The following is a 12,589-nucleotide window of genomic DNA, read 5'->3' on the forward strand; positions in this document are numbered from 1 at the left end:
CAGTATTCACTTAGCCTGGTTTGGGAAACCGCCTAAAACCACACCCAGGATGAGCCCTCATCGTTTATCCGCCAGACAGATCGATCTGTGGACAGTACTCTTCCCCGAATTCTGGAAGCGGTGAGCGCGTGTGGCTACCCGAATGGTTTATTTTAGAGTTGTTGTTGCGGACTTCAGTCCAGAGACTGGTTTGATGCAACTCTCCATGCTACTCTATCCTGTGCAAGCTTCTTCATCTCCCAGTACCTACTACAACCTACAGCCTTCTGAATCTGTTTAGTGTATTCGTCTCTTGGTCTCCCTCTACGATTTTTATCGTCCGCGCTGCCCTCCAATACTAAATTGGTGATCCCTTGATGTCTCAGAATTGGGTGTGATGTTGAAATAATAAATGGATGCTTAACATAAGTAGGTGTGTGGAAGAGTGCTCCGTTCAACCTAATGTAGTTACTGTTGTGTGGAAGCTTTCTCGGACGCAGGAACTATACAGCACCGTCACAGTGCTACATAGGACTGGGGAACACTGTGGCAAAAATAATCGGGAACACAAGATGAGCAACAGTTTACAATAGTTTATGTAGTAAAGGAAATATTAGACTAGTTTAGTATAGAAGATAGTGTATGTCGATGTACAATGTTCAATTTTTTTAAAAATCAATGTTCAATTCTGGACTTATCTTGAATCCAGTGACTGATGAAATGGTTCAAATGGCTCTGAGCACTATGGGACTTAACTTCTGAGGTCATCAGTCCTCTATAATTTGGAACTACTTAAGCCTAAGTAACGTAAGGACATCACACACATCTATGCCCGAGGCAGTATTCGAACCTGCGACCGTACCGGTGGCGCGGTTCAAGACTGTAGTGCCTAGAACCGCTCGGCCAGCCCGACCGGCGTGACTGATGACTTTCGAGTTTGGCTCTTCTTGGTGACGACTATAGGCATGGTCCTGATGCTGTCTTTAGTTGCTGTTTTTGGCGAAACAAGCGCCATATCATTTGAGAGATACAGAGGGGAGCGAGTGGGTCGGGACTTACCACAGTTCACTGCTAGCAGCGCCACGTCACCATAACGCATCTGTGTGTAGCACACAAGTATTATACCATAAATTAAGAATGAAATTAAAAATTAAAGTTGCTTTTCCAAGCTCTATCAACACATGCTTCAGTGTATTAATGTTGAAATTGCCAAATCTAACATTTATAAGGTGGATATCATTCTCTAAATACATCGTTTTAAGAAACGCTAAGTAATAAAGCTAGGGAGCCAAAAACTGGTCATAATTTGCAGACTTATGTCAAAATTAACTAGTACACGTATCAACGTGATTAAAGCAATATTTTGGTCAGAATCCACATTTTTAAGAAAAATTTAAGGCGCTAAATGTTAGACTTAGAAACATGAAAATTTGTATGAATCTTCAGCACAACATAAAAATTGTAACTACGTGACCCCATTAAGCTACCTCTAATAGTTTTCGAGTTATTTATTGAAAATTAAATTTGCAACAAAAACGTCCTTATTTTAGTAATTAAGTATGTTATATTAATGCTAGAGCAGGTGATTAAACCTTCTAAATAATACAACTGTAACCAGTTTCAAGGCCTGGATGCAAATTATAACAAATTAAAGGTCTCTTAAATTTGTAGTTCAGAGGTCATATTCTACTGTCAGTTTCATTCTAAAAATTCTAGGCGGCAAAGTTTAAATGCACGCGAGCTAAACCTTTTTCTGTGATTTTAATCAACACATCTACATTCATACAAAAATTACGAAGATTGTAAAGTAATACACAACAGTGTTATAAAATGTTGTGTCAGAGAAAGCGGCCGTTTAGTGGCTACTAGCGTGGGCATAGAGGGGATAACAGCAGATGTTCCCTTGACCGTCCGCTGCGCCCGTGTATAAATACGGCCTGAGATGCAATACTTCACTTCTCACCTAGCTACCGTATGGCCCACGTCAGTCAAACGCTAGCGCACGCGATGCCTCGGATGACGTCACAGCCAGACTGCAACTAAACACATGTTTTCGGTACAATTAGGAAGTCAACTCGGGACGACTATACACCGTCCTGGATCGCTCAGATTTCGCTGAAGTAACTGTTTGTGTGCCGCCCGTCATGTTAACAAATCCGCGTGGCAAGTTGTGACAGTTATTTTCAACTTTTGTGGCGAACAGTTATTTTGATTCTCAGAAGTCAGGGCGAAAGACCTTTTAATGGTAACTTACCGCAGAGGTCACCTTTGAACTGCTCGTCGTGCTGTTTAGGATAGAGGCAGGAATATTACTGTATTGTACGTGTGAAAGTTGATCAAATATATCTATCAATTAGAACTCTTCATTTATAATCATAGTCCCTGATACCGCTTGATTAAATATAACATAGAAACATTTCTTTCAGTGGGCTGAAGAAGGATGTGGACTTGCAGACTGGAAAGTATGGTCAGTATTTTCTCCATTGCTTTCTAGGTGACCACAGAAATAGTTTTCAGGCTCTCGTAAAAGACGGCGAACAATATTCTAATATTTCCTTTTAACTATAATATGATTTATTGTTATTATTATCAACCCGCCGCCCCACATGTTGATAAAACGGGCAGTGACGCTGATGGTGACGTCAGTGATGAGAACAACCGAATGAAAACAATCGATTAATTACGTTGTTGAAAAACCAACGACTCCTTCATTGTAGTTTTACACATCATGGAGGCAATCGAATGAAAACTATCGATTCACTAGGTTGCACTACTCATTCATTCTTTTGAGTGAAACCAGTCTGTGGGAGCAACCGAATTAAAAGTCAACTCAGTCTGTTTTTGTTTTACACATTGGTTAGAATATTATTGCTTTATTTTTTTCGACAAGTTCGGAATGTTCTGTATGTGTATAGGAGAGCGTGTAATTGTTAGCCTGCTTCCCTCTGGATTTTCAGTAAACGAAGAAACTACCTACAGTCCGGTCCGTACTTCACGAATTTTAACTAAGGTTTATTACATTCTGTTTATTTCCAATAAATCGAATTTGTTTTACACACCGGTTAGAATATTATTGCTTTATTTTTTTCGACAAGTTTGGAATGTTCTGTATGTGTATAGGAGAGCGTGTAATTGTAAGCCTGCTTGCCTCTGGATTTTCAGTAAACGAAGAAACTACCTACTGTCCGGTCCGTCTTTCATGAATTTTAACTAAGGTTTATTACATTCTCTTTATTTCCAATAAATCGAATTTCTCCGGACACGAAAATAGGTCTGGGTTTACCCTGGGCAATTGTATAAAAATCCCTCCAATATGCCTCTGGACGCCCTCAAAACTAGGACAAATCCGGGAAAACTTAATGCTGTAAAATTATAAATGCCACTAAGCTAACTAACAGCAATATTTTTGTACTCATAGTAACGTGGAGCGAGTACGCTCACAGCTTAGATGAACATCGTTATATGATGTCATAATGTAGTTCAGCTGAGTAAATTTAGGATGTTGTTTTTAAAATGTGTTTACTAGCTGTGTGCCAGACTTGGGAAGGCGAGAGAAGTCTCGGTTTGAATCCCGGTCACTTGGAATCGATTTTGCCAGTCAGCCTGGGGTTACACCGTTTTTTCACACTCACCGTATTTACACGACACAGAAACGCTATTTAGATATTAACACCATTGCGCAGCGACATTTCATGACGCATAGGTGGAGGTAGGTGGTAAGTTCCTATGGGACCAAACTGCTGAGGTCATCGGTTCCTAGACTTACACACTACTTAATCCAACTTAAACTAAGTTATGCTAAGGACAACACACACACACACCAATGCCCGAACGAAAACACCAACCTCTGACTGCGTGGGGGGGGGGGGGGGGGAGTCGGGGAGGGAGGGGGGGGGCGTGTAACGGGCGAACCATTGTTAAGGCGCCCTAGATTACGCGGCTACACAGCGCGGCTCATCACGCGTAAGACTACGTTTAGAAGTAACCGTTGGTTGCATCGTTGTGAAGAAAGGTGCGTAGTTTGAAATTCATAAATGTATTTTGTTCGTTTGAACCCCTTAAACGGAAACAGATTGTACTGGAGATGGTTCTCATGTACAAGAAGCCTAATGAAAACACAGCAGTCTTAACTATTATATAAATTACTGTATTTCTCAACCAGAAATATACAATTATTTGAATCAGAGAAATCTTATGAATGAGTAAGACGTAACCCACAAGACAAATTTAATGCGAGCAGTATCCGCAAAGGTGGTTATGAATCTGTATCAAACAATGTAATTCAATGGAAATTAACAAACGATGACAAATACTTTTTGTGAAAAAATACTTTCCACAAGTGGCAATATATCCTTCAAATACAACTGATCAAGTTACCAATTAAAAATATTGTATGGTGTGTGGTTTACTTTTACGTCATCTCAGCACTGAATGAAAAAGAATTATGGATGCTGGAGGCCAACCGATGGGAAGAGAGAGACAGAGCTTCAATAAATTCAAATTAAAAGTAATTATTTGGGTAAAAAACGATTCAATGGAACACGTTTTTTAAAACTGATTAAAATGTATTAAATAATTTCTCACTGGCTCATACAGGTTCCTAACGCCATACAGATAGCCCTGAAAATTTATGCTTGTGAATTTTAATAGCTATGAGAATACTTGTAAAATTAAAAACGAGAAACGTAGGACGCATGATGCAAAATATTTCACAGAAGTCGCTACAATTTTATTGAACTTAAAATGGTACGAACTGTTGTGTGATTTTTCTCAACAGCAGTTATTTTCTAAACTTCTTTTGTATGCACCCCATGTTTTCAGTTTTACAAGAATTGTCATAGATATTTATATATCCCAAGCACTACTTTTCAGGAGTATATGCATGGCGTTAGGAATTTATATGGGGATAGGAGATATTATGTAGCACGTTTTAGTCTATTTCAACTACATGTTATATTAAAACGTTTGTTATTCAGATCGTTATTTTCTGCTTTTTAATCTTTTCTGTGAAATTTTTCAATTCGTTTCAGACTTTTTAATGAGATTCCAACAGAGACCTGTAGTAAATTCCAGTTTCTCTTCAACTGAATCAAACAGTGTATTGCTTCCTCCACGTATATCTCGCGAAAAGGCAGGGAATGTAAAAATTAGAGAGAATCGAGCTCATAAAGAAGCTTAGCATCAATTACTTATAACTCCGAAACATTCGCAACTAGAACAGGAAAACAGTGAAACAGCAGTGGTACTCGAGCACTCTCCGCCATATCCAGAAAAAAAGAAAGCGACTTAATATTGCATTTCATCCAGTTCAGAGCTAGATTAAAGCTTCAAATCCTTAACTTATCGAGATGTTAGTTTAAAATCAGTTGCAAAATTAGTACTCGACAGACAGAACGGAAAACAAAGTACTCTGCGCCAAACGCCAGACTCGAAAGAGGTAACACAGTATCAGCCATTTATGAGCTATGTTGAGAGTCTGAAGTGTCTAGCTTATCGGTAAGTCAGTTTAAAAGTTTGTACCAAACAACTAGACAAGAAACCGTCCCAATAAAAACGTATTAAAAGTGGTTCTTCATGTATGTACACTACTGGCCATTAAAATTGCTACGCCAAGAAGAAATACAGATGATAAATGGGTATTCATTGGACAAATATATTATACTAGAACTGACATGTGATTACATTTTTACGCAGTTTGGGTGAATAGATCTGTACCCAGGACAACCACCTGTGGCCGTAGTAACGGCCTTGATACGCCTGGGCAGTGAGTCAAACAGAACTTAAATGGCGTGTTCAGGTACAGCTGCCCATGCAGCTTCAATACGATACCACAGTTCATCAAGAGTAGTGACTGGCGTATTGTGACGAGCCAGTTGCTCGGCCACCATTGACCAGACGTTTTCAATTGGTGAGAGATCTGGAGAACGTGCTGGCCAGGGCAGTAGTCGAACATTTTTTGTATCCAGAGAGGCCCGTACAGGACCTGCAACATAGGGTCGTGCATTATCCTGCTGCAATGTAGGCTTTCACAGGGATCGAATGAAGGGTCCGGCAGTGCGAACAAGAGGTGACCGACACGTGTAACCAATGGCACCCTATAACATCACGCCGGGTTATACGCCATTATGGCGATGACGAATACACGCTTCCAATGTGCGTTCACCGCGATGTCGCCAAACACGGATGCGACCATCATGATGCTGTAAACAGAACCTGGATTCATTCCAAAAAATGACGTTTTGCCATTTGTGGACCAAGGTTCGTCGTTGAGTACACCATCGCAGGCGCTCCTCTCTGTGATGCAGCGTCAAGGGTATCGGCAGCCATGGTCTCCGAGCTGATAGTCCATGCTGCGGCAAACGTCTTCGAACTGTCAGTGCAGATGGTTGTTGTCTTGTAAACGTCCCCGTCTGTTGACTCAGGGATCGAGACATGGCTGCACGATCCGTTACAGCCATGCGGATAAGATGCCTGTCATCTCGACTGCTAGTGATACGAGGCCGTTGGGATCCAGTACGGCGTTCAGTATTACCCTCCTGAACCCACCGATTCCATATTCTGCTAACAGTGTTTGGATCTCGACCGACGCGAGCAGCAATGTCGCGATACGATAAACCGCAATCGCGATAGGTTACAATCCGACCTTTATCGAAGACGGAAGCGTGATGGTACGCATTTCTCCTCCTTACACGAGCCATCACAACAACGTTTCACCAAGTAACGCCGGTCAACTGCTGTTCGTGTATGAGAAATCGGTTGGAAACTTCCCTCATGTCAGCGCGTTGTAGGTGTCGCCACCGGCGCCAACCTTGTGTGAATGTTCTGAAAAGCTAATCATTGCATATCACAGCATTTGCTTCCTATCGGCTAAATTTCGCGTCTGTAGCACGTTATCTTCATTGTGTAGCAATTTTAATGGCCAGTAGTGTATATATACGTATAGTGTTTCACGAAAAAGTGCACTTTTAAAGCCGGCCGCGGTGGCCGTGCGGTTCTAGGCGCTCCAGTCCAGAGCCGCGCTGCTGCTACGGTCGCAGGTTCGAATCCTGCCTCGGGCATGGGTGTGTGTAATGTCCTTAGGTTAGTTAGGTGTAAGTAGTTCTAAGTTCTAGGGGACTAATGACCACAGCAGTTGAGTCCCATAGTGCTCAGAGCAATTTGAACCATTTTTTGCACTTTTAAATCACCAAAAAGTGGTATTTAATGCCACAAGTACGAAAAGTCATATTTAAGTAAGTAAATACATATGTTCTGAAAATGTTTTTTTAGAAATTTACGTTTTATCCACATATCTTTAAAATAAGATATTTACTTGTGTATAAAGAAGCTGTCAGTCATGGTTCACGGCCGCGCGGGATTAGCCGAGCTGTCTAAGGCGCTGCAGTCATGGACTGTGCGGCTGGTACCGGCGGAGGTTCGAGTCCTCCCTCGGGCACGGGTGTGTGTGTTTGTCCTTAGGATAATTTAGGTAAGTAGTGCGTAAGCTTAGGGACTGATGACGTTAGCAGTTAAGTCCCATAACATTTCACACACATCTGAACATGGTTCACGTACTCCAAAATGGCTGGAAAAAGTCCATATAACTGCTGCAACCGACACAATTGTCGGTGGGTTGTCTCATATTAAATGAAACTACTCAAACGCGGTCAACGGGTGAAAAATATTCGTGTAACATCTGCAACCGATGGAGACGTTTTTCAGTAGCGTAGCTCACATTGACTGAATCCACATAGGCGACATGAGTGAGTGAAAACATACACATACCTGACATGGCAGTGAAGACTAGTTTCATTCGGTTGTTTCATTCGCGTGAAAAAAAAATGATTGAACGGAAAAACAGTCGACTGGCCGATCGGTCGTTAACAACAATCGGCAGTCCCATCACCAAGTGATATTGGCTGAGAGGAATCGTGTGGTCCGCTTAAACCCATGCTTCGATGTCCGCTTGGAAATATTTGAGTGACGTATGGAGGGTAAAATAGGTCTTTCTATGAGACGCCCTCTGTGGACACTAGCTTTAATCCTTTCGCTGCTGTAGGTGGCTATACACTACCTATTATGACGTTCCCCAGGTGCAGTCGACTTGCTTACGTACTCTGCTTGAGTTCACCTAAACTGCTTTGGATATCTTGAGCATGTTAGTTTAAATTTTGGGCAACTGCAGCCAGATTTCCACGTATTGATTGAAATTATCTACACTGACTGTAAAACACTTTTAATAAAAAGTCACAACCGGTTTCGCATCAACTGTAGACGAATCTTCAGGTGATACAGATCCCTTTTAACAAGTCATGGAGGAAGGTAATTGTCTTAAGGTCACTCCGCATCAGTTACGTCAAGTTATAAAGAAATAGGGCGTTATAAACGGTATTCGGTAGTTAAAATGAAGGGTCTAGCAGAACCGTGCCACATGCAGGAAGGTGGTTGAGCAGCAGCAAGCACTAGACGCGAATGATGGGTAGTGGCTTTAAGGTAGTTACCTTTCTACCATGACTTGTTAAAAATAAGCTCTATCACTTGAGGATGCATCATCAGTTGACGCGAAACCGTTCGTGAGGTTTAGTAAAAAGTATTTTGCCGCCAGTGCTGATCATTTCTTTCAAAACTAAGGACATTTGTATGCGTCCTGATCCGCCGACCTTCCACTGTTGTGAACGAATTACTTCCACATCTCGCTGAATAAAAAATGTTGGAGTATTTTTCATACGACGTATGTGCCTCATGGCGTTATATCATAGGCCACACACCCCATTTCGATATATTGAATCATTTATGAGAGGTGACGATTGTTCCGCCACATGATTCGCGGCCGTCTGCCGGATATAAAACACAATAACTCGAAAACGAAATGAGATATCGTTCTGCTCCCAATTTTAAATAAATTTAGATGTATTCCCTGCGTTTCATTCACTGCGAAGTATGGACTAAAATCAACCTTACGCAAAGTTTATGCAGTGTGTTTTTTCCTCTGCAAACTCTTTAAAATTGTGTGCAGTGTTTTACTTAATCTGATACAGCACGGTAAGTATCGCCGATATCAGGTGAAGATATGAGACTGAAAAATGTGTACAAATCAAATTTTTTCACATATTAGTTTTCGAAATATCGGATGAGAAGTATTTCATAACATTTGGAATGCCGTCTCTCAGCACTGGCACGAGCATTATTTTGACGAGCTGTACAGCCATAACAAAAGCCACCCTCAGCACGGAATACGGAGAGCACGTCTACAGCAGCGAACTCAGTGCTTCCTGAGTTGCAGACGGCCCCAAAATCTCATATGTGCTTTGCATCTCTGAGGAATATATTAGGATGAAAGCTGTGTGTCCAATCATTCTGTGACCGTGTTGGCATCAAACCGGAGGACGGCAACAAGGAATGCCAATGTAGTAAATTCGTTTTCCTGAATTTGTTTCGCTCAGGGAGATCGTGCTGTGATTCCTCTCTTGAACCGTCAGACGAACGTCTGACTGACAGGTACTGTTGAAAACAAGAAGAACTGAAATCGCTCAACAAAAGAACTTCAGAGCATCCATGTACGACTCAACACAGGCTTTAATCTATGACTATCGCTTTTTGCGAAATTTCCAAAATTTCAAAGAGTGGTTTGGGATCGATCTTTGAAAGTGACTTCAAAACTATAATGTAAGAATTCAGTCTTCTGGACACTTCTTATCATCATGATATGGTCTTTGCACAATTTTGTTTACGGTGTCTTTCTTCTTTGTATTCAGTATCACACACGATGGTGTAATTTAAATTGTGCAACCGGTCGTGCCTTTAACTAATGATTTATCATACCAGTAGAGATTTTCGTTCAACACGCAAAATTCAACATGCATCCCAAAGAAAGCAGGTGTTGAGAGGAGTGAAAATTACCGAACTATTATTTTAACAAGCCACAGTTGCAAAATACTAACACAATCTCCTTAGAGACGAATGGAAAAACTGGTCGAAGCCGACCTCGAGGAAGATCACTTTGGATTCCGTAGAAATGTGGGAACACGTGAGGCAATACTGACCCTACGACCTACCTGAGAAGATAGATTAAGGAAAGGCAAACCTACGTTTCTAGCAGTTGTAGACCTTGAGAGATCTTTTGACAATGTTGATTGGAATACTTTATTTCTAGTTTTGAAGGTGGCAGAGGTGAAATAAAAGAAGCGAAAGGCAATTTACAATTTTTACAGTAACCTGATGGCAGTTATAAGAGTGGAGGGGCATGAAAGGGAAGCAGTGGTTGGGAAGGGAGTGAGACAGGGTTGTAGCCTATCCCCGATGTTATTCAATCTGCACACTGAGCAAGCAGTAAAGGAAACAACAGGAAAACTTGCAGTAGGAAATAAAATCCATGGAGAATAAATAAGAACTTCGAGGTTTGCCGATGACATTGTAATACTGTCTGAGACAGCAAAGGACCTGGAAGAGCAGTTGAACAGAATGGACAATGTCTTGAAAGGAGGACATAAGATGAACATCAACAAAAGCAAAACGAGGATAATGGAATGTAGTCGAATTAAGTCGGATGATGCTGAGGGAATTAGATTAGGAAATGAGACGCTTAAAGTAGCAGATGAGTTTTGGTATTTGGGGAGCTAAGTAACTGATAATGGTCGAAGTAGAGAGGATATAAAATTTAGTCTGACAATGGCAAGGACAGCGTTTCTGAAGAAGAGAAATTTGTTAACATCGAGTGTAGATGTAAGTGTCAGAAAGTCTTTCCTGAAAGTATTTGTGTGGAGTGTAGCCCTGTATAGAGGTGGAACATGGATGATAAATAGTTTAGACAAGAAGACAATAGATGCTTTCGAAATGTAATGTTACAGGAGAATGCTCAAGATTAGATGGGTAGGTCACGCAACTAATGAGGAGGTGCCGAATACAATTGGGAAGAAGAGCAATTTGTGGCACAACTTGACTAAAAGAAGGGATCGGTTGGTAGGAAATGTTCTGAGGCATCAAGGGATCACCAATTTAGTATTGGAGGGCAGTGTGCAGGGTAAAAATCGTAGAGGGAGACCGAGAGATGGATACACTAAGCAGATTCACAAGCAAGTTGGTTGCAGTAGTTACTTGAAGAAGATTGCACAGGATAGAGTAGCATTGACAGCTGCATCAAACTAGTCTCTGGACTGAAGACCACCACAACAACAATCAAAATTTTAGGTGTGGATGCCCGTCCGATAGACTTATGTATGTTAAAGAGCTCACTCATCTTCTAGCGGCAATCTGCCGAAAGTTGCTGGAGGTATCAAGCGTTCCTAGTGACTGGAAGGATGTCCAGGTCAGTAACATCTTAAGCTTGTTATCTATCAGACAAATAAAAATATCGACCCATGCGCTGACGTTAGTCTATTGTATAAATTTACGACACTGCTCATGGGTTTTATGCTCATGAATTATGACGTTTCTGGAGGCCGGAGATCTCCTCTGTAGGACTCTACATAGATTGTCCGAACATTGAGCATATGATATTCATGCTCGCCCCAGACCTAGATGACAGCAGGTGTGTCACCCAGGTGGATATGTTTCTTAACCTCTGGAGTATGTGTTCCGTTTTGTTGTGGTCTGACGCCTAACGAAAAATGTATGAGCGTACGTAAGATCACTTTTGCTATTGGACTGGAAGGGTCTTAGCACACAGTGTGCTCCTGTATGACATTATCTCCCAGGGTGGTACTTTCGCTGCTGGAGTCCTAGTTATTCATCGAGTTCTGCTGTCCGTATTAATACATACGGATAAAACAATTATCGCACTAGAATAATTTCGCATTGCTCTGATAGTCAGCAAGTCACCGTTCGATGAGTGGCGGAGGGTATCCTGTACCCACAATTTGTCATATCCTCTCCTGTTGCAGTCACAAGTAGAGGGAGCACAAACGACCGTCTATATGTTTCCGCAAGAGCCCTAATTTCTCGTATCATATCTCCGTTGCCCTTACGCGAAATGTACGTTGGCGGCAGTAGAATCGTTCTGCAGTCAGCTTTAAAGGCCGTTTCTCTACATTTTATCACACTTTCTCTCGAGGAATTCCGATTTCAGTTCCCGAAGCACCTCCGCAATACTTGAGTGTGCGTTGAACATACCGTTAAAAGATCTACCTGATCGCCTCTGAACTGCTCCGATATCTTCGTTGGATCCGACCTGGGACGGATCCGAAACAGTCGAGCAGTATTCAAGAACAGGTCGCACTAACGTCCTATTTGCTGTCTAATTCAGAGATGTACCACACTTTCCCTAAATTCTCCCGATAAACCGAAATGAACCATTCACCTCCCTACCACAATCCTCACATGCTCATTTCCTTTCATATCACTTCCCAACGTTACGCCCAGCTATTTAAACGACGTGACTGTGTCAAGCAGGACACCACCAATATCACTGATTTGTTTCACCTACTCATCCACAATCAGTTACATTTCTCCACATTTAGAGCTATCTGTCATTCATCGTACACACGAGAAATTTAGTTCAAATCATCTTATATCCTCCTACACTCACTCAACTTCGACACATTACCGTACACCACAGCATCATCAGCAAACAACCCCAGACTGCTACCCACCCTGTCCGCCAAATCATTTATATATATAGAAAATAAAAGCAGTT

This window comes from Schistocerca americana, chromosome 4, assembly GCF_021461395.2.
Source record: "Schistocerca americana isolate TAMUIC-IGC-003095 chromosome 4, iqSchAmer2.1, whole genome shotgun sequence".
In the NCBI taxonomy this organism is placed as follows: Eukaryota; Metazoa; Arthropoda; class Insecta; order Orthoptera; family Acrididae; genus Schistocerca; species Schistocerca americana.